The sequence below is a fragment of the Styela clava genome, chromosome 6 (assembly GCF_964204865.1).
Source record: "Styela clava chromosome 6, kaStyClav1.hap1.2, whole genome shotgun sequence".
NCBI lineage: Eukaryota > Metazoa > Chordata > Ascidiacea > Stolidobranchia > Styelidae > Styela > Styela clava.
The window spans coordinates 526,823-546,472 of NC_135255.1; the positions used below are offsets into that span (position 1 = coordinate 526,823).

The 19,650-nt window shown below is 35.7% G+C and overlaps 1 long non-coding RNA gene across 1 annotated transcript; it reads left to right on the forward strand.

Moving 5' to 3' along the window:
* The first annotated feature begins 1,963 nt into the window (after positions 1-1,963).
* Positions 1,964-13,256, forward strand: LOC144424621 (uncharacterized). The gene is made up of 3 exons (XR_013476846.1): positions 1,964-5,374; positions 5,614-5,738; positions 11,442-13,256. It is a non-coding gene; the product is annotated as an uncharacterized LOC144424621 (long non-coding RNA).
* The last annotated feature ends 6,394 nt before the right edge of the window (positions 13,257-19,650 follow it).

Here is a 19,650-nt window from a genome sequence, read left to right on the forward strand (position 1 = left end):
TGCTAATACATAACATTATTTCGTGCCGTGCGCATATTTTTTACTACGAGGTGATGAAAATAGTCATGCACTGTCCGGAATTTTGCTTTTTCAAATGTGGTGACCCTACTATAAACTGTCCCTGCAAACACTCATTTCATTAGGTGACAAAAACGGGAATTTGAAAGACGAGTTTATGCGTCAATGTTGGGTCATCAAAGACCTAAAATGGCTGGTGGCCAAAAAAACAAACACTTTGAAAACGCATTTCTTGTGAAGTCCGATTTACTGTCAGTCATTGTTGTATCGGAAGAAAATAAAAGCCATTGACTTGAATTGATCTTAACCAGAATTCCTGTCGAAGAAACTGCGCACAAACGTTTCTGTCCGCAACTGAATGCCGCTTTAGGAACGAGTAACTTGCACTTATCATAATTGGGATTACGAAAACTGCAATTTTTGTCTCATCAGGTTTCGGCTTTCAACCCGAATATTTTATACCAAAGTGGTCCAAACTCTGGCACGCAGGCCGCATGTTTTTTTTAACTATTAACTCTGTCTGGAATCCAAAGATTAAAACAATTTTCTAACCCCGATGTCAGACATGATAGTCTATTCGTTAATATCACGGAATTTCAAGATTGTTTCTAAAGTGATCAGTATGGTCACGTGTCTCCGTGGGTCGTTAGCAGCAGAAAGCTGTTTAATAAATCCCAGAGTAGCGTCTCCCCATTTACCAGGCGTAGTTCGGAGATTACCTTGTCAATTTCAAACAACTCTACTACACTCGCAACGGCCGTGGCTGCTTTTGTTGTATAACAATCGATTGAACTTGTAACTTGATTTGGTTCTTGGTAGAATGTGTTGTATAATTATTATTGATGCTATTATAAGTCTTTAAATATTTCTTCTAGTTCAATAAAATAACTAGAACATTTTCGCAAAACTTTATCTGAATGGTCGACATCTTTACAGCTGTCACAAGCTATTGCGCCCTGTCCTGTCTGTATCAACCTGCGTTTAGTATTCCTTCATGCAGGTCATAAATTGTATATTCTAGCGCAGTTTGCCCTTGCAGCCACTCATTTAATTTAAGGACAAAAAAACGGGAATTTGTAAGATGAGTGTAAGCGTCAATGTTGGATTATCAAAATGGCTAAACGAAAACACTTTGAAAACGCGTTTCTTATGAAGTTCAATTCACTGTCAGTCAGTGTTGTATCGGAAGAAAGTGATATCAGTTGACTTGAATTAGTAAATAGTAATAACCCGGATTCACGGACGACCAGAAATATGTGTACCAATATCGAGGTAACTAATTTTGTTCGCCTACCCTACATCAAGTTGTGTAAGTAAAGGGACTAACCCTATGGGCATGGGTATAACCACTTGGATTACACAGACAGTCCCGACTCTTAAAAGAACTAAAATCGGAATAAAATTATGGCCTAACCTAGGGTCACCATATTTGAAAAAGCAAAATTCCGGACAGTTCATGACTTTTTCATGACCTCGTAGTAAAAAATATGTGCACGGTACGAAATAACAATGTTCTTTATTAGCGGTGTGCACAGTACGATTACAGATGCAGTAAAATTCCGGATTCCGGACATTTAAGCATTTTTCAAATTCTTCCGGAATTTTCCGGACGGTATGGCAACCCTACCTAACCTAACCTGGTACACATGCTACGGGAGTACCGATTCACGTCGAAGAAACTGCGTACTGACGTGAATACTCGCTCTCCTGAGATCGCCCTTGCTCATAGGAGGCTTTATAACGATCTCGAACATGAGTCCGATCTCTTGCGATTATTGGTCACTATAAGTTGTAGACAACATGCCAGACCGGGACACATCTTCGTTATTTTACAGTGCGTCCTAAGAAGTCAGACGTATCAAATAGATTTGGCAAATCCCAAAATTATAAGTTTTTTAATTTCTACGTTTATGAAGAATTCGTTGTGTTGTTTTTATTTATACGCAAATGTGCGGTACAAAAAAAAAGATCGTAGAAATGTATATACACCCAGAACTCAAGAAGTGCATACTCCCGAGCTAGACTGACCATCGGCTATTGTCATACGACAGAAATTTCACACAGATTATAAAGTGCAGGTTACAAAAGTAAAGTATATATTGCAAATTGGCAGTTGCTGCACAACCTGCTGCTTCGCTGCAGGCGCGGCGGTAATTGAGTGATCGGACAGTGATTTTGTTCAATGGTGGCGGTATGTTAGTCGTTGATGGTGGCAGATAGTTTATTTTGAAAACTCCGTAATACACACAAGTTAAAATTGGGGAATATTCTGGAGAGCTAGAAAGGCCTTGAAAAATTTTAAAACATGAGAAATATTATATGTCCGCTCACCGACACATAAAAAAATTTCAAACACACATAAACCTAGACAAACGAGTAAGAAATAAACAAACCTGGAAATACGCGAATATATTGAACTTTCGGGCTGTGATACTTTTGAAACACTTAAGATAATATTGACTAATTTAATCCAATATAAAGATAACGTGTGGAATGTGATGAAATGATGAAGATAGTCAAAAGCCATGAAAAACTACGCTGATTGGACATTGATCGAAGCTGGGGATAACATAAACAGTCAAATGTAACGAATATTTGATGATGAATTCCATAAAAAAGACTACTTACACTTACACAAAGCACAACTGAAGGCGGAACGCCAGGGCGTGGAATGCTCTTGTCATATTTTACTTCGTTTGTTGTTGGTTTCTTTTATGGTGCTTTTATTATTGTTGTTTATCGTCCAGTAGATTATTAGTTGAGTGCGTTCGTAATCACATTAATTTTATCACATATTGCGCATCACTTGTTTGTTGTAGGTTACAATTCTAGGTATTTCCATGTACAGATATAGTAGAAACTAGAAAGTACGCCCCATGTTAAAACTCCACATCCACACCCAAGTGTTTATGCCCGAATTAATCTTTCGTGTCTCTTTTTTTTTAATTTACTTCAATGTATTGTTTTCTGTTTGGGTTAAGTGGGCACGTGCACCAGCTCGTCTTAAATCTTTATTAAATTTTGCCCACTTTCCTGATTTTCCGTACATTTGTTTGTTTTGCCATGTATTGTTTTGTTGTATAATATTGGAAAATTGAAATAAACTCACTCACTCACTCAAATTGATAAAATCGGCATATATGAGATAGATAAGTAATGCCCAGCATGCAACACTGTCATGTTTTTTTTACATTTTTTATTATAATGTTTTGAATAAAAATTTGGAAGACTGCTTCATCTATTAGGGGTTCTCAACCTTTTTTCTGCCAAGTCACAAAAACGCAACATCACGAAAAATCTACGTTTCAATTGGCATCTAGTTTCAATCAACACGAATTTTCCTCTGGTAGTAATGAAGGATATTAAAAAACAGCAACACACAAAACCTCGACTGCCGTCCAAGTACCCCTGGAAATCTTTTCTTGAACCCCTGGGGGTTCGCGAACCCCAGGTTGAGAACCGCTGATCTATAGATACCCGTACTGGGATTCCACGTTTACCTGGTACATTGGTATCATTCACTCCTATTGAGTGTCACTGTTCAGCATTATATCCGGACTGGATCATTATTCTTGCCATAACATTTCCGTGGTACATCTCTCCATCCCCGTTACTAATTTTTTATACGCCGGCACACATCCCTAATCTATGCTCCAGTTTCCAGTACTCAAATATTTACAGCTACCAGTGGTATTACGTGGTAGATGATCACATGAAATGCATGAATTATGCCAATTCCAAAGTTGGTTTATATAACAGTGTAACGAACTCTAGAATCAGCTCGTTACTTGTCGATCTTGATCGGTAAGTATGTTGATAGGTATTTGTCTGTATGTCTGTGTGTTAGATGCACGAGATATCTCACGAAAGCGAGGTTCAATCTGCTCCAAATTTTGCATGTGCATTCATCTTAGTGTAGCGTACCGGCAATGTATGAAATAACAAGAGAGCTACGCCCAAATATATGGACACGTCTGTTCACAGTACGGTTTACCGTACCGTCAGATCACAGTCTACAAATATATTCACACCAAGCGAAGCAGTACAGTAGGACACAAAATGGCGTCCGATGTCCGCAGAACGTTTAATGACGTCATAGCAAACAAAAACAAATCTCACAGAGCTAACAGAAATATTTAAAATGAATAAAAGTAATAGCCTTCTGGGGAAAAATTTTATCTTCAACCACTGGAAATTTCAAAGCAATTGGTCCAGTATTCGAAGAGAAAAGCGATTTTTTTTTAAAATGATGGAGACAAATAATAACAATAACAACAAAATTTTGAAACGATCGTTATGTCCACTACGTGTCCAATTATCCAGGTTCAGAATATCTTCTAATATGATCTGACCTCTAGTTTCCCTCTCAATAGTCCAAGTCTTTACGCTGTTTTATGTCATTTATTTAACAACTCAAACAGTGAACGATCCAAAACAACCAAACACTCCAAAGGAACGAAGAGCATAAAATAAAAATAACAGATACCAGGCAGTAAAAAGGCAAGAAAGACCATATACACCATAAAAAACACTGACGAACTCTGAAATCGAAGAGACTTTCAATCGAAACTAAATGACCCCTAGAATCCAGTACAATAAACTAGCTACTACCATTTGCAGAACAGGCCGAAAATACCTTATGACAGGCATTTTTAAAAGACGACGAACAATTCTATAGGGTGCACAACATTTGAATAGTACTAATAAAAGCTAATTTCATGATAAAACTGAAAATACTACACTACGGTAAATGAACTGTAATGGCACTGTACTCAAACAATGACATGGTCCCTACGTCAGCCCACTGTCCAGCACAAAACATCCAACAGTCACACAACCACAGACAAACATCCCCGAAGACCAGAGGCACCCACACAGACACTGTAACAAATTTGCAATTTGTCACTTTAAATCATCGAATATTGCCACAATTAGCCTTAAAACCTTGACTTTCGACTTAGCAGCTGTAAATTTCAACGAGCATAAAATGATTCATACTCACGGGACAAATGAAATCATTGCTATTTTTAGACATAAAACTAGGTCATTTCATAACTTTACAAGATAATTGACCTAAATAACCATGCCGATGAAATAAGAAATCATCGTGCGCATCCAAAATTCCTCCTATCAAAAACGAGACAAACTTGAATTTGATTGGTCAAGAAAAACCTTCTTCCCGGAAAAGTAATAAATAAAGATAGACAAATTATCCTCTAAATTGAGAAACCCCCAATTCCATATAAATAGACTTATCGGAACAAAGAAGTTAGAGAGAGAGGAGTGGTGAACGATAGGAGAAAGGTTAGCTGTTCTGGCTAATCCAGCTGTTATCTTATGGGCAATACTATTTAAGGTACAATTATAATTATGCTTTACCTTAGGGACAATGCTATTTAGGGTGTAAATTGTATTTTATGCTTTAAGTCGTGTTTTATAATTTCTTGTTAATGTAAATTTTAATGGTTTAAACGGAGCAATAAAATAACATTAAAGTAAAGATATTGAGTCGATCTGTTATATAAAATTAGCAGGAACTCCCAATTGAGCTCGTATAACTTCTGATTAATATAATTGTTTTATATCGGAGTCTAGACAGTCGGAGCACAATATATACCGAAGTAGTATCTATCAACTGACGGAGAAGATAACCAAATAGAAGCTTTTGGCTACACTGGTGATCCCGAATTGGGAACAAAAATTAGCGACAAAACAATGAGGTTGGTAAATTAATTTACTTATTGTTTCTACAATATAGTTTTAGATGTTAGTATTAATAAAAGCATTAGATGTTAACCCTTTCCATGCGATTTTTATTTTTTATTAAATAATCGTATTTGCTACGCCGACTTTATGCATTTGTACCCCCACAACTAATCGATCGACTAACGAAAAAGTAATGATCCTCTGCTGCCCACTGACGGCTCGTTGGAAAGCTTATTTAAAGAGCTTGCAATTGGCGATTGAAAATTTTTTTTTTTTTCAAAAGGGGTGGTCTGAGTCACAAACAGGATAGAAAAAAGACATTTTTTTTCTTGGGTGTTGAAACTTCAAGCCGTGATAAAAAATAGAAATATTCGCTAAATCCTTTACTGTTACCGCTTCTTGGTTGGCAAACAATAGCATAATATTACTGTAGCAATTTCGTTATCTAACTCAAAATACTTTGGTAGATGGAAGGGATAATATATCTTCTATTACCACCCAAAAAACACCGAAATTTGCATAAATCAAAAACACTCCCTCGTTCCGCCGCAAATAAAACTCCCATGGTAAACGAAAGCGAGATTTACCGTCGCTTATGTTAATCTCGAAGAAGGCTTCTTATCAATAAACTAAAACCCGGAAAAACTAGACCAACAGTTTGCGACCGATTGCTAAATAAAACAGTGGAGTACATCAACGTACCCGCCGCAAACTAGCGAGTTTTGTCGTGGGTACGTATACGTGCCCACCGCACGGAAAGGGTTAAATAAGATAAATGGATAAATTCGCAAAAATGCTAACACGCAGTAAATCACGGCAAATGCAAAGTCGCGGAACGTTAGAGAGTGAATTTGAACCGTATCGACTAGTGCATGTTACTGACGAGAACATAGACTTACAGCGTGATTTCGAAAATACAATACCGGAAACGAACGCGGGTGTAGAACATAGACCTATTTCCTCTCCAAATAGATTGTCATGTTCATTAGACTCTATGGATTTGACGGAATGTAACGAAGTTAAAAATGAATTTGAAACCACTATGGGCACTCAAAAAGTAAATTTTCAACCACTGCCAAATAAAGAGCTTAACGAATATCCAAATAGATCTATAAGCACATTTACACAAACGAGAGATATTGGACAACCCACTCCAATTGGCGCAACGACATCTAGAATGTCCAGCAGTTCAGAACCGAGAGCTATATTTTACGAGAAACATCGACTTCCAATTCGAGGGCTTTGGGAGTCAGACGTTCAAAATTGGTTCTTCTTAACAGAGCAGGAATTTATCGAGTCAGGAATTACCTTAGACTTAGAAAAGTACAAAATCGTACTGAGATGTTTAAATTCTCCACAGTTAGATCTTGTCAGAGCCAGGCTATCACCTATTGAGACCCAAAACACGTATCCAAAGCTAAAGCAGATTATACTTGATATATTCGCACCCGATACTCGCGAAAAACTGAAGAAAATTTTTTCAGGCCAGTTACAGTTTGAAAGACCGGATGTAATTTTATAACATCTAAAGGATTCATTTATAGGGTCAGATAAAACTAATGAACAAGTACAGACACTAATCAAAAAGGTTTTTGTTTCATTGTTACCTAACTACATTGCTAATGTGTTGTATTCTGATACAAATAAATTATCTTGTGAAAACATATTGTCTAGAGCCATGCAAATCTACGATTCGTCAGAGAAACAATCAAATTATGCCTCAACTTTGCATGTGGAACACATCAGACGATAAGACTAGTAAATTGACCGAATTGGTTACGTCTTTAGCAAAAAATGTGGACAATTTGAACAACCAAGTAAAAAACATGAACATTCAAAAATCTGACTCAAAAATAAATCCAATCCACCGCATTAGCGCTTCAAATTATTCTAGACAGTATGTCAACCCACAAAGCAATAACAGGTACGAGTGTAGAGATTATAATTGAAATCAGTACCATCGAGAAAATTTCAACAGAAATAACTATGCTCCCAGAGAGAACGACAGGAGAGGTGATTTCAACAGAAGTAATTATGTATCTAGAAATAATGATAGAAGAGGACTTTGTCGTTTTCTTTGGAAATTTGGCAGAAATGCAATAAAATGCGATCCACCTTGCAATTTTAATAGAAACAAGCCTTTTTTAGAAAAGGAGTAGGCGCGTTCAATAAATATAAGAGAACACGCCTACTCAAGAATACTCAAAATTCTATAAGATTACAAAAACAACATAAATGTAGTAAATTGTATAATAACGACGATACGTCGCCATCTTGTAGTGATAAATTGTTTTTTGTATATGATTATTTTTCAAATAATACTTTTCTTATCGATACTGGCTCAACCTACAGTATATTGGATGCGAAAAAGGCAGATCAATTTAAAATTAACAACAATTCTGATAAACTAAGAGATTCAGATATACAGACAGTCGAAAATAGAAATTATAAACCTCTAGTGACAGCTAACGGAACCAAATTATCCGTTCTTGGTCACAAGCGGATTGAAATTTGCTTGTCAGCTGAGACTAAATTCATACACCAATGTATCATGGCTAATATAAATTTCGATGGCATTCTTGGTGTTGACTTTCTTTTGAAAAATAAATTGGTCGTCGACTTAGCAAATGGTTCATTGATAAATAAGTCTAATGGAGTTATTATTCCGTGTCAGAATGTTAAAATGGAACCTCCATTATCGAGTTTGCTACCTGAAACTGTAGATGAAAGATATCAGCTTTTATTAGACAAATATCCTAACATTTTAAATCGAAAACATGCATCTCTGAGAGGTGTGAATCATAAGTTCCAACATGATATCATAACCTTCGGGCCGCCGGTTTATTCAAAACCAAGGCCGATCCCATTCAAATATAAAAAAAAAGTTGACGAAGAAATTGAGAAACTTTTAAAAAATGGTGATATTATACGCGGAACAAGTGCATACAGTATTCCAATCAACATCGTACCAAAAGGAGACAACGAGATTAGGATGTGCGTCGATTACGGGAGATTAAATCTAATTACGCGACTTCCTCGCTTCCCATTACCACGATTGGAAAACTTCCGGTCAGAACTTTTTGGTTGCAAAGTTTTTACTAAGTTAGATCTTGAATCAGCTTATTCTAGTTTAAAAATTAACCCTTTACAACGCCACAAAGCGGCATTTTCCGTGGGTTCTTGTCATTATATACCGATCATGCTTAATTATGGCCTAAATGGTGGGGTCTCTACGTTCTCAAGATTTATGCATGAAGTCCTAATCGGAATTGAAAATGTTTTTGTTTATCTCGACGACCTACTAATTTACTGTGAAACTAAGGAGAAAAATTTAGAAATAACCGAAAAAGTATTTAAGCGGCTAAATCATTATGGCTTAACATTAAAATTAAAAAATTGTGAATTTGGAGTTTCTAAGCTTTCTTATCTAGGATACGAAGTAACAGATCAAGGAATCAAACCACTTCCAGAAAAGGTATCAGTTATAGAAAAATTTCAACGACCTAAAACAGTAACTGAGTGTCGTAAATTCATAGGATTATGTTGCTTCTATAAAAAGCATATACCCCATTTTTCGGAGATCATAAATCCTTTGACTAAATTTGTATCAGACAAAAATCTCAAGCGTCATAAACTTAACTGGACGGGGGAATGTGAAATTGCTTTCAATAAAATAAAGCAATGCCTGTCAAATGCTTGTATGATTGCACACCCAAAAGCGGACATCCCATTATCAGTTGTATGTGATGCAAGCAACAATGCAGTGGGTGGATTTTTGACACAATTTGTAAACAACCACCAATCCAACCGAAACACTCAAACGACTGCCCCTCGTCAACCCACGGTGCAGACCATGCCGCAAAAAAAAGGAAGGCCGACAGTGTCACAGCGCCCCCAGTGTCCTCACTGATAGGATACCAAATATTGAAACGATATCACATGACGTCATTTAACAGGCAAAACAAGGGTCGTCACACATGTTATCCCACCATTAGGAGATAATTTGTTAAACAACATTCAGATATGATCTTGGTTTGCAAATGCAAATAGATCTTGGTGTCTAAATTTTTCAAATATATATATATATACCAATAACATGTTGCTTGCCTTCAAACGCCTTGGTTAGTTTATATACCAAAACATTTCAGCCATAAAAGTGGTGTTGCGTGAATGGAATACCATCGATTCCAAAACTTGACTTAGGCTTCAGTTCGCGTATGAAGTTTTCTGTTTCGAAAAATGTAGTTGACTTCAAAAACATAGATCGGTGTTATTAAAGTTAACTCTCGTCGCACCTAGATTTTGGTCGCATATTGTCGCAAGAACATTTTTGTGCCACTTGGGTAGGGTGTTCACTGTTCATTATATTCATTTGCAATTTGTGTATAATACTGGATTCGTGTCCAATCAAAGTGTTTTATTTTAACCAATCAGGTCATTATTTGTTTTTACACTGCCTAATTGATGGTCAAATTTAGACATATATATAGGCTTACCATACGTCCCGCTTTTTAGCGCCTTGTCCCGCCCTCCCGACAAGTCAGCCAAAAGTCCCGCTTTTGCGTTCAGCCATTCAGCATATTACAAATTAACATGTTATTGTTGTCGCTGTGTAGCGCAGGCTAGCCTATTTACTTTATTTTGTTTGTTTCGTTGTTTCCCGCTAACATTGTTAGCAAACGTATAAACATGTAAAATCAATACTAATTGGTCCTGTTCTGAGGTTTACGTGAATGTGACATTGAAAAACGTTTTTTTGAAGAAGGTGTTAGTTATCCACAGAAAAGCATGCTTGGTCGTAGAGGAAAATCCCAATGCTTGAAAACGACAGGCTATTTTATTATTCTTTATTCCTTTTGCTGTACATGGGAAATCTGAATTAGGAAGATATATTTGTATCGTTAACGGCAAGTCTTTTCTATTTTTCGAACTGAACCTGATGTGTAGACAGAGAATATGCGCATGAACTCTCGATGACACTATGGTCAATGAAGAGAGCCGGGATGGCTTTGAATGTAGGCCTATGTAGTAAAATCGGAAAATGTAAAGTTACAAAATCACAGCCAATGGGTCATTTGCCTTTTTGCGTCCCGCTTTGAAGTCACAAAAATATGGTAACCCTACATATATATATAGTCTGACTTTGCGCAACTTACAAAAAAACGCACAATGAAGTTTAAACTGCTTTTCCAAGTGGTAAAATTTGGTTGCGCGGACTATACGCTCCCGTGGCAATAATCTGAAAATCGGAACCCAAATTAGGGAACCCTGGCGGTATAGTGCACCGTTGGCGTCCTTGCCCTGAATCCTTTTCAAAAACATTTTCTCGACACTCGAGCCTCATACACGTAACACGTTTACGGGTCGGTCCCAGGTAAATTGCGATATACATACGTTGGTATAAGAATTGACAGGGTTTCGGTTTGACGCTAGTCAGTTTTACTAAGGTTCACTTCTCAACTGAATGTTTTCTTCAAAGTGGGTGTGTAGACGTTGACGCCATAAAAATAGAAATTTACCCTATTCACTACGAAGTTTTGAATATGAACATCAAAAGGTAAAATAAATTATCATAGCATTGGTAGTTTATTCATACAGCATTACACTTTTTATTAGTACTCGTGTACACGAAACAAATGAATTCCAGTTTCGAATGGGGACTTAATCGGTTACTAACAATTAATGAATTTCGCCATTTATTTCTTTGAAACATAAAGGTACGACCTGGGCTATTGTCACACTTGTTATCACGAAGTCACTTTTGATGAAGCTACAACTGATGACCAAGTTTACAAACAACATTCGATCACCAAACTTTGTTAACTATCCACAGCAGGTGGAATGAGGACGCTGTTGCGCTCTACAGGCCAGGCCCATTAACCTGAAAATAATTAGTAGCTCTGAACCAAACCCTTGGCAGGGTATCATCGTAATTTTTCCCTAGCACTACGTGCGTGCCGATACCGCGCTTCTCTAAGTCTCCAGTCAAAGCGTTTGGTTTCACCATTTGTGCAAAAACGCAATGTCAAAATAAAGATTGAAAACGACACCAATAAAATAGACAAATAAATACTTATTTGCATTTGGAATTTGACGAATACTTCGGCCTGCACAGCAAAAAGTGGTGTTAGTTCCACAATACAGAACGAAAATTTCAAAAAACCCATGTAATGGTATCAGCATGCAAATGTTCAACTTGGCGCTTGTATGCATGCAAGCAAACCTTTTTTTGTATTAAACATTAAGAGAAACAAGCAGCGATCTGTACTCTCTAAACTTATAACGAAATATTTAAAATTGTCAACTCCGATAATTATTCTCAATTGAGTGGAGAAAAGTTTTGATCTCACGTCGATTTGTCCAGATCTTGCATTGTTTATACGCAAGATTCCGAACCAATGGCGTGTATGGCCTGTGAACAATTATTTTTAGTTGGTGTGGCCCTCTTTTTTTTTTGAGTTGTGCATGCCTGATCTATAGCATGTTCTAAAAGAACAACGCACTGTTGATGTCATTGCGCGATTTTCAATAGGGTTATATAAGTGACAATAACTAAAAGATGGGCCCGAAATCGTTAAATATTATCTATAATTTAGGATTTGCATTAATTAATATATTTCATAGTAATTGAAGTAGTAGCAATAGTAATCATGACGCAAACTGACAAATTCAGCCACAAAAATGACATTTTAAAATTAGAGGACAATAAAACATACCGCATAGAACAGCAATTAGTGCCAGAAGCATTCGTTAGAAATTTGAGAACATACATACCAGTACATGACATATAAAAACAACCAGCACTTCAGCAAAAACCATTGGCCAGTTATGGTTTCCTTCAACATCAAGCGCACTCATGTAAAGCGAATAATTGGTTCAGTATTCCCATATCCGTCATCGAAAGACAAACGAACAAGACATCATGGTTTGTGGTATGACTAAGTCATCTTTGCTTCTGGACAAATACGAAATTTCTATCCTATTTGTCAACAATGTGATCACCAGCCACCTGCATCATCTGGTTACCTTGGGTTTTGGCGCTCTCGAAGTATGTGCAAAAAGATGGCGCACAACCTGAACCCTAACCTGGTACACATTAGAGATGTACCGATACCACCTTTGTCGCCGATACCAGCTAAAAACGCCGATACCGATACGCCGATACTATAAGAAGGCCGATATTACCGATACTATGTAATTATTACTTAATTAGGGGTGCTGTGTAGGGCAGACGGGTTAAAACAATGGTCTTTGAGCGTTGTTCATAGTACACAATATTTCAGATCGAAAAAAAAGATATATATGTCGCATAATATGAAATTAATGTTTGGAGTTTGCTTTAACTGATTAAGATACGCTGTACAGTAACGCTAGTAATCTCGGTGTTCAATTAGAAAACTCATAAGCCGGGATGTCAAATTTGAATTTAATGTTAATATCGCGACCTTCGAATATCGTTATTCGTGTTTAAAAGAATATCGAATATCACCCACATATTCTAGCGCCGCCGTCCTACGTTCAAATTAAAAGCATTTTACAAATATTGTATTTCGTGGCTATTCGTAATCGTCGACGCAATAGAGAGAGAGAGAGAGAGATTTATTTCGTCAACCAGAAAAAAACAGTCATAATAATAAAAAATAGTGGCTATAAAAAAGTACGCTTTTTTCGGTGTAGACTGGAAGGAGCGATACGACCATGCGGTCATCGAAGTCAGCCCCCTCCAAGTTTACGCTGATAAATTCACAGTAAAATAAGATTATTAGAAATGGTTGAAGTTCACGACACAAAATTTGAAAAAACAAACAAAAAAATGAAGTAAATAAAAGTAATTAATTTTTTTTCCGTGAAATCAATTTTTAAATGATGAGATTTGAAAGTGAGGAGTAAGACCCACAAATTAAAAAAAAACAATTTTGGCTATTGGACTACTATACTCAATGTAGATTTGGACGCAAGGAGCCAGCCTTACATGTACGAATGAATTTCAGGAGATAAACAACATGGTACTCATGTAAAACAATTGGTTCAAGAGAGGAATCAACCTTCCAACGAGAATATCGGTCAGAGACCGAGGACTTATCGATCAAAAGTCAGGGGATCCCCCAAAAAAGCGCTCTTACTCCATAGTGACAACTTGTGTCCCATCACTATTGATTAATAACTCGCTAATTATACGATATACTTCGCCCAAAATCAATAGGCTTCTGGTCCGAGATATGATGAATGCACATGAAAAATCTGGAGCAGATTCGATCTCGTTTTCGTGAGATATCGCGTGCATCTAACAGACAGACAGACAAATACCTATCAACATACTTACCGATTAAAATCGATAAGTAACAAGAAAAATTTATGGCAAATAGGTGACTGAAAAAATATTATATACCCCAATTAAGAAACAATTTTGGTAAACATACGATCGATAGTCATATATATAAATACAATTTAGGTTGAATAACTATTATTAGTAAGCCTTTCAAACAAGACAACAACTGTGGCCTATTAAAAACTTAAACCCAATATTTAAATAGGTAAACGATGACTATTATTTTGAGCAGCAATAAATCAGCCTGACAAATAAAAGGCAGTTTTTGCAAATATACAAGTAGCCCTCATATATAAGTGGAAAATTGGATAAATAAACATTATTTGAAGTAGCGAGGGTCAACCTCTCAAAAAAAACGAAAGATTTTACAAATGCACAAAATGTTTCTCAATATAAAGAATATGGATGAATTTATGATGTGAAGGAAAGGCAGTTTTTGCAAATACTCAATATAAAAATATGGATAAATAAACTATTATTCAAATCAACAAGAGTTCAGCCTCAATATTAGATGGCAGTTATTGCAAATAGACAAAGTAGTACTCAATATATGAATATGGATAAATAAACTATCATTCAAATCAGCAAGAGTTCAGCTGCAATATTAGATGGCAGTTATTGCAAATAGACAAAGTAGTACTCAATATATGAATAAATATAAATAAACTATTATACAATTCAGCAAGGGTTAGCCTCAATATTAGATGGCAGTTATTGCAAATGCACAAATAAACTCAATATATGAATATGGATAAATAAACTATCATTCAAATCAGCAAGAGTTCAGCTGCAATATTAGATGGCAGTTATTGCAAATAGACAAAGTAGTACTCAATATATGAATAAATATAAATAAACTATTATACAATTCAGCAAGGGTTAGCCTCAATATTAGATGGCAGTTATTGCAAATGCACAAATAAACTCAATATATGAATATGGATAAATAAACTATCATTCAAATCAGCAAGAGTTCAGCTGCAATATTAGATGGAAGTTATTGCAAATAGACAAAGTAGTACTCAATATATGAATAAATATAAATAAACTATTATACAATTCAGCAAGGGTTAGCCTCAATATTAGATGGCAGTTATTGCAAGTGCACAAATAAACTCAATATATGGATAAATAAACTATCATTCAAATCAGCAAGAGTTCAGCTGCAATATTAGATGGCAGTTATTGCAAATGCACAAATAGTACTCAATATATAAGTATGGATAAATAAATTATTATTCAAATCAGCAAGAGTTCAGCTGCAATATTAGATGGCAGTTATTGCAAATAGACAAAGTAATACTCAATATATGAATGAATATAAATAAACTATTACTCAAATCAGCAAGGGTTCAGCCTTAATATTAGATGGCAGTTATTGCAAATCCACAACAAGTACTCAATATGTAAATATGGATAAATAAAATATTATCCAAATTCACAACGGTTCAGCCTCAAAATTAAGGCAGTCAGTTATTGCAAATACACAAGTAGTAATCAATATATGAATATGAATAAATTAACTATTATTTCAAACAGCAAGGTTCATCCCCGCAAAAAATGCATTTTTGGCATAAAAAAACAAATAGTTTGCAATATATATTTGGATAAAAAAAACTATTATTTAATTCAGCAAGGTTGCAGCCTCAAAATCGGATGACAGTATTGCAAATGCACAAATAGTACTCAATATATGAATATGGATAAATAAACTATTATTCCAATCAGCAGACTGTGTGTGTCTGTTTAGCCCTGTCTACAGATGAGAAAACGAAGTTCCTACTTCCTCCGACAGATGGGCCAATATAGGAGAAGAGATCACCCTTACATTCAATTTATATTAATTTAGATAGATATGGTAGTGCAAACATAATTCATCAATGGGAAAATTAAAAGTGCAAGAGAAACAACAGTTTGTTGTTTTGAATTTCATCACAAATTTAATGAAACATTATATGGATTTGTGAGTCACGATAAAGGATACAATTGCAAAATAATTCATATTTTTGACTTAGAAAGGCAACTATTTACGTTACATGTCAAACCACAAAATAGAAATGTGAAAGAAATTATATCTACAGTTGACAAATCTATGTGGGCATGATTGATAAAGTGCCATAGTACAATACTAGGTTACAAAAAAATATATATTTGTGTAAATAATAAACAAGAATAATGAACTAGGGGGACTGCAAGTACAAAAATGATATTTAACAGTAAAGTACCATCAATGTCTTAAAAATAAAAATATAAGTGCCAGTGGGCATTTGCAACGCCAAATTTGACATGGATAAATGAGTTGTATGTACAAAAAGCAATACTCGTATACTGAACTTATCATGGAAGCAATTTAAGTTTTAATAATTGGAACAGAATGATCTAATAGATTAATATTTAGTAGAATGCAACGATATACCAATTGAGCTCAACCATGAATTCTAATAGGCAGATATCCACATATCCATTACTGCTGAGGAAGCCAGAGTGACTCTCGAAAATCCATAAAATTGTGACATTTTTGGAAAGAAGTAGTCGGATGATAACAGAAACTATGGGGGTAGGTTTGCAGATGAAAAAAGATGTAGCACTATGAAACATGACTATTATAGTTGGAGTAGATTTCTATTTGGCAAGCACAAGGAGAACTTTGAAAAGGCCAGTAACGGTGAACGAAGGCCCTGCTATATTATCTAATATTAACTGAGATAAGGTATTACCGGTAAATAGTGCAAACGAATTCATAAATAGCACAGTGGCCATGCTATATAGAACAACAAATTGTGATAAACTAATACATTCAGTATTTATCGATTAGATGTTGCATATATTTATATTTGAAAGTGCTATAGGATGATTCTATAATATCGGTGGGAATGCTATTCCATATACTTGGACCCATATTTTTAATGGAATTGTGGGATACACTTGAGGTAGTCCTGTTGACAAAATAGGCACCTTTACTTGCTAGACGAGTGTTATGTCCATGGACTTCACTACAACTAGTAAAATAGCTGTTGAAAACTTCTGGCAACATACCGTGATTGAACTGAAACATCACTTTAGCTATTTCAAATTTATATACGTCTTCAAGTTTTAAAATGTTTAGTTGTTTATATACTGGACTGAGGCGTTGTCTCAAACATGAGCCACTCATTAGCCTCAAAGCGCGGTTTTGGAGCACAGTAATTCTTCTGAGATAAGTCTGATATGCTGAGCCCCATGCCACAATTCCATATTGTAGGTGCGAGTAAAACAAAGCAAAATAAACGGATCGCAATATCTTTTTTGGTACGAAATGCCTTAATTTGGTCATTGCGCCAATAGTTCTTGACAACCTGCCTGCAAGAAGGTCTAAATGCATGTGCCAGTTTAAGTTATTGTCGAGAATGACTCCAAGGTACTTAACGGAGTCACAGGTATTCAGTATTGTGTTATTTAAGATAAATTTTGGGGTGAATTTTGAGTTTCTTAGGTTTCTGTTACAATTTATCAACAGGACTTGTGTCTTTTGAGCGTTAACAGTGAGCTTGTTTTTAGTAAGCCATTCTGATAAATTATGTAAATCCCCGTTAACCCTTTTTTCCAAGGCGGTCAGATTTTTTGCAGTGGACGTATTGCTGGTGTCATCGGCAAAAAGTTTGGTTAAGGATTCTGTAGCATTCACAACATCATTTATGTGGATAAGGAACAAAGTGGGACCGAGTACAGAGCCCTGAGGGACCCCAACAGATAGTCTTTCTTTTGTTGATTCAAAACCAGACAAATACACAAACTGACTTCTATCCTGAAGGTAACTTTTAAACAACTTATTTGCAATTCCACGAATTCCATAGTGATTTAATTTCCTAACTAGAATATTATGATCGACAGTATCAAATGCCTTTTTGAGATCCAAAAAGACACTACAACCTAGTAAATTCTCTTCTATAATATTATAGTATTGGCTAACAATATCTAAAATCGCGTGTGATGTGCTATGTCCATTTCTAAAACCAAACTGGTCAATATTCAAGATTGAGTTTTTATCAAGAAAAGATTTGAGTCGCTTGAGTAGTAATTTTTCAAAAATAATAGAAATGCAGGGAAGTATTGATATGGGGCGATAATTAGATACGACCTCTTTATTCCCGGATTTGTATACAGGTACCACCCTGGCAACTTTTAAATGATTGGGATAGATTCCCAGAGTCATAGAGGTGTTAAAAAGTTTGCTTATAATTGGGCTAATAACGGGCTTCAGTATTTTAATTAGATAGACTGGAATCCGGTCGTAGCCTTCTGCTTTGCCATTTGCAAGTGAGTTGATAATCATTTCAATTTCTGGTGTTGTAATTTCCTCAAGAAACATTGATGATTTATTAGGTCGACTAAGGTATTCGAGAAAATCATAACTATTGTGATTAGAAAAAGTTGATGCAAGCTTTGGCCCAATTTTAGAAAAATAATTGTTGAACATATTGCAAATGTCAATTGGATCTTGAGTTGATTTATTACAATAATCATCACGCAGTGTGCCGGGATAAGATTTTTTACTTCTCCGGTTAATAATTGAATTAATGGTATTCCATGTCATTTTAGGGTCTTTTTTATGTTTATCGAAACAATTGGCATAGTAATTCTCTTTAGCTCTAATCTTAATGTGAGAGAGAGTGTTCGAGTATTTTTTGTACTGGCGCTTTTCAGACTCAGTGCCATTTAAAAATAATGATTTGTGTAATTTATTCCGAATTTTAGCAGAGCGCAATATACCTGGGGTAATCCAGGGCTTCTGTTTTAATCGTCGTTCTTTTCTAGTTAATTTTTTTAAAGGGGCATGCTTATTAATAAGATTACTCAATTTTAGGACAAATTCATCAAAAATTATGTTAAAGTTATGAGCCTCAATTTCTGAACTTGAACCTTCATTACTGAAGATAATTTGAGCATCAATTAGAAACTGTTCAACATTGAAATTTACCATATCTCGCTTCAATTCTGGCACATGCTTGGGGGGTTCAAGTTTCAGGTCAATCTGGCAAAAAATAGGGCAGTGGTCTGTCAGAGTGTCTTGTAGAACAAATGGTCTCATATTTTTATCAATAATATTAGTATAAATATGATCTAGTAAATTCGCAGTACTACCGGTCACTCTGGTAGGAAGCGTAATCAATGGAATTGTGGCATGGGACCGCAGCATCTCCAGGTATTGCTTTGTAAAGGTGGTGTTTGCATTAAGATTAATGTTCATGTCACCAATAATAAAAAACTTTCTTTTATCTTGGGCTAAATTGTGCAAGGTCTGTTTCAACTTGCTAGAAAACTCATTGTGATCCGAATTGGGATGTCGATAAATTATACCAAGGGTTAGTAAGTAGGGTTTAGCAGCTCCTATAGAAATTTCAGCCCACAGTTCCTCACATCCGACCACATCTAGTTTATATTCGTCAATAAAGTTTGGAGAAAAGCATGATTTCAGATATAATCCAACGCCACCAGCATTTGTATTAGATGGTGTGTGGTAGAAGTCATACCCTTCTAAGTCAATATTGGCCACAGGATCAGATTTTAATTTAGTTTCAGATATTGCAATGAATGATGGGGCCGAATTTAAATCATAT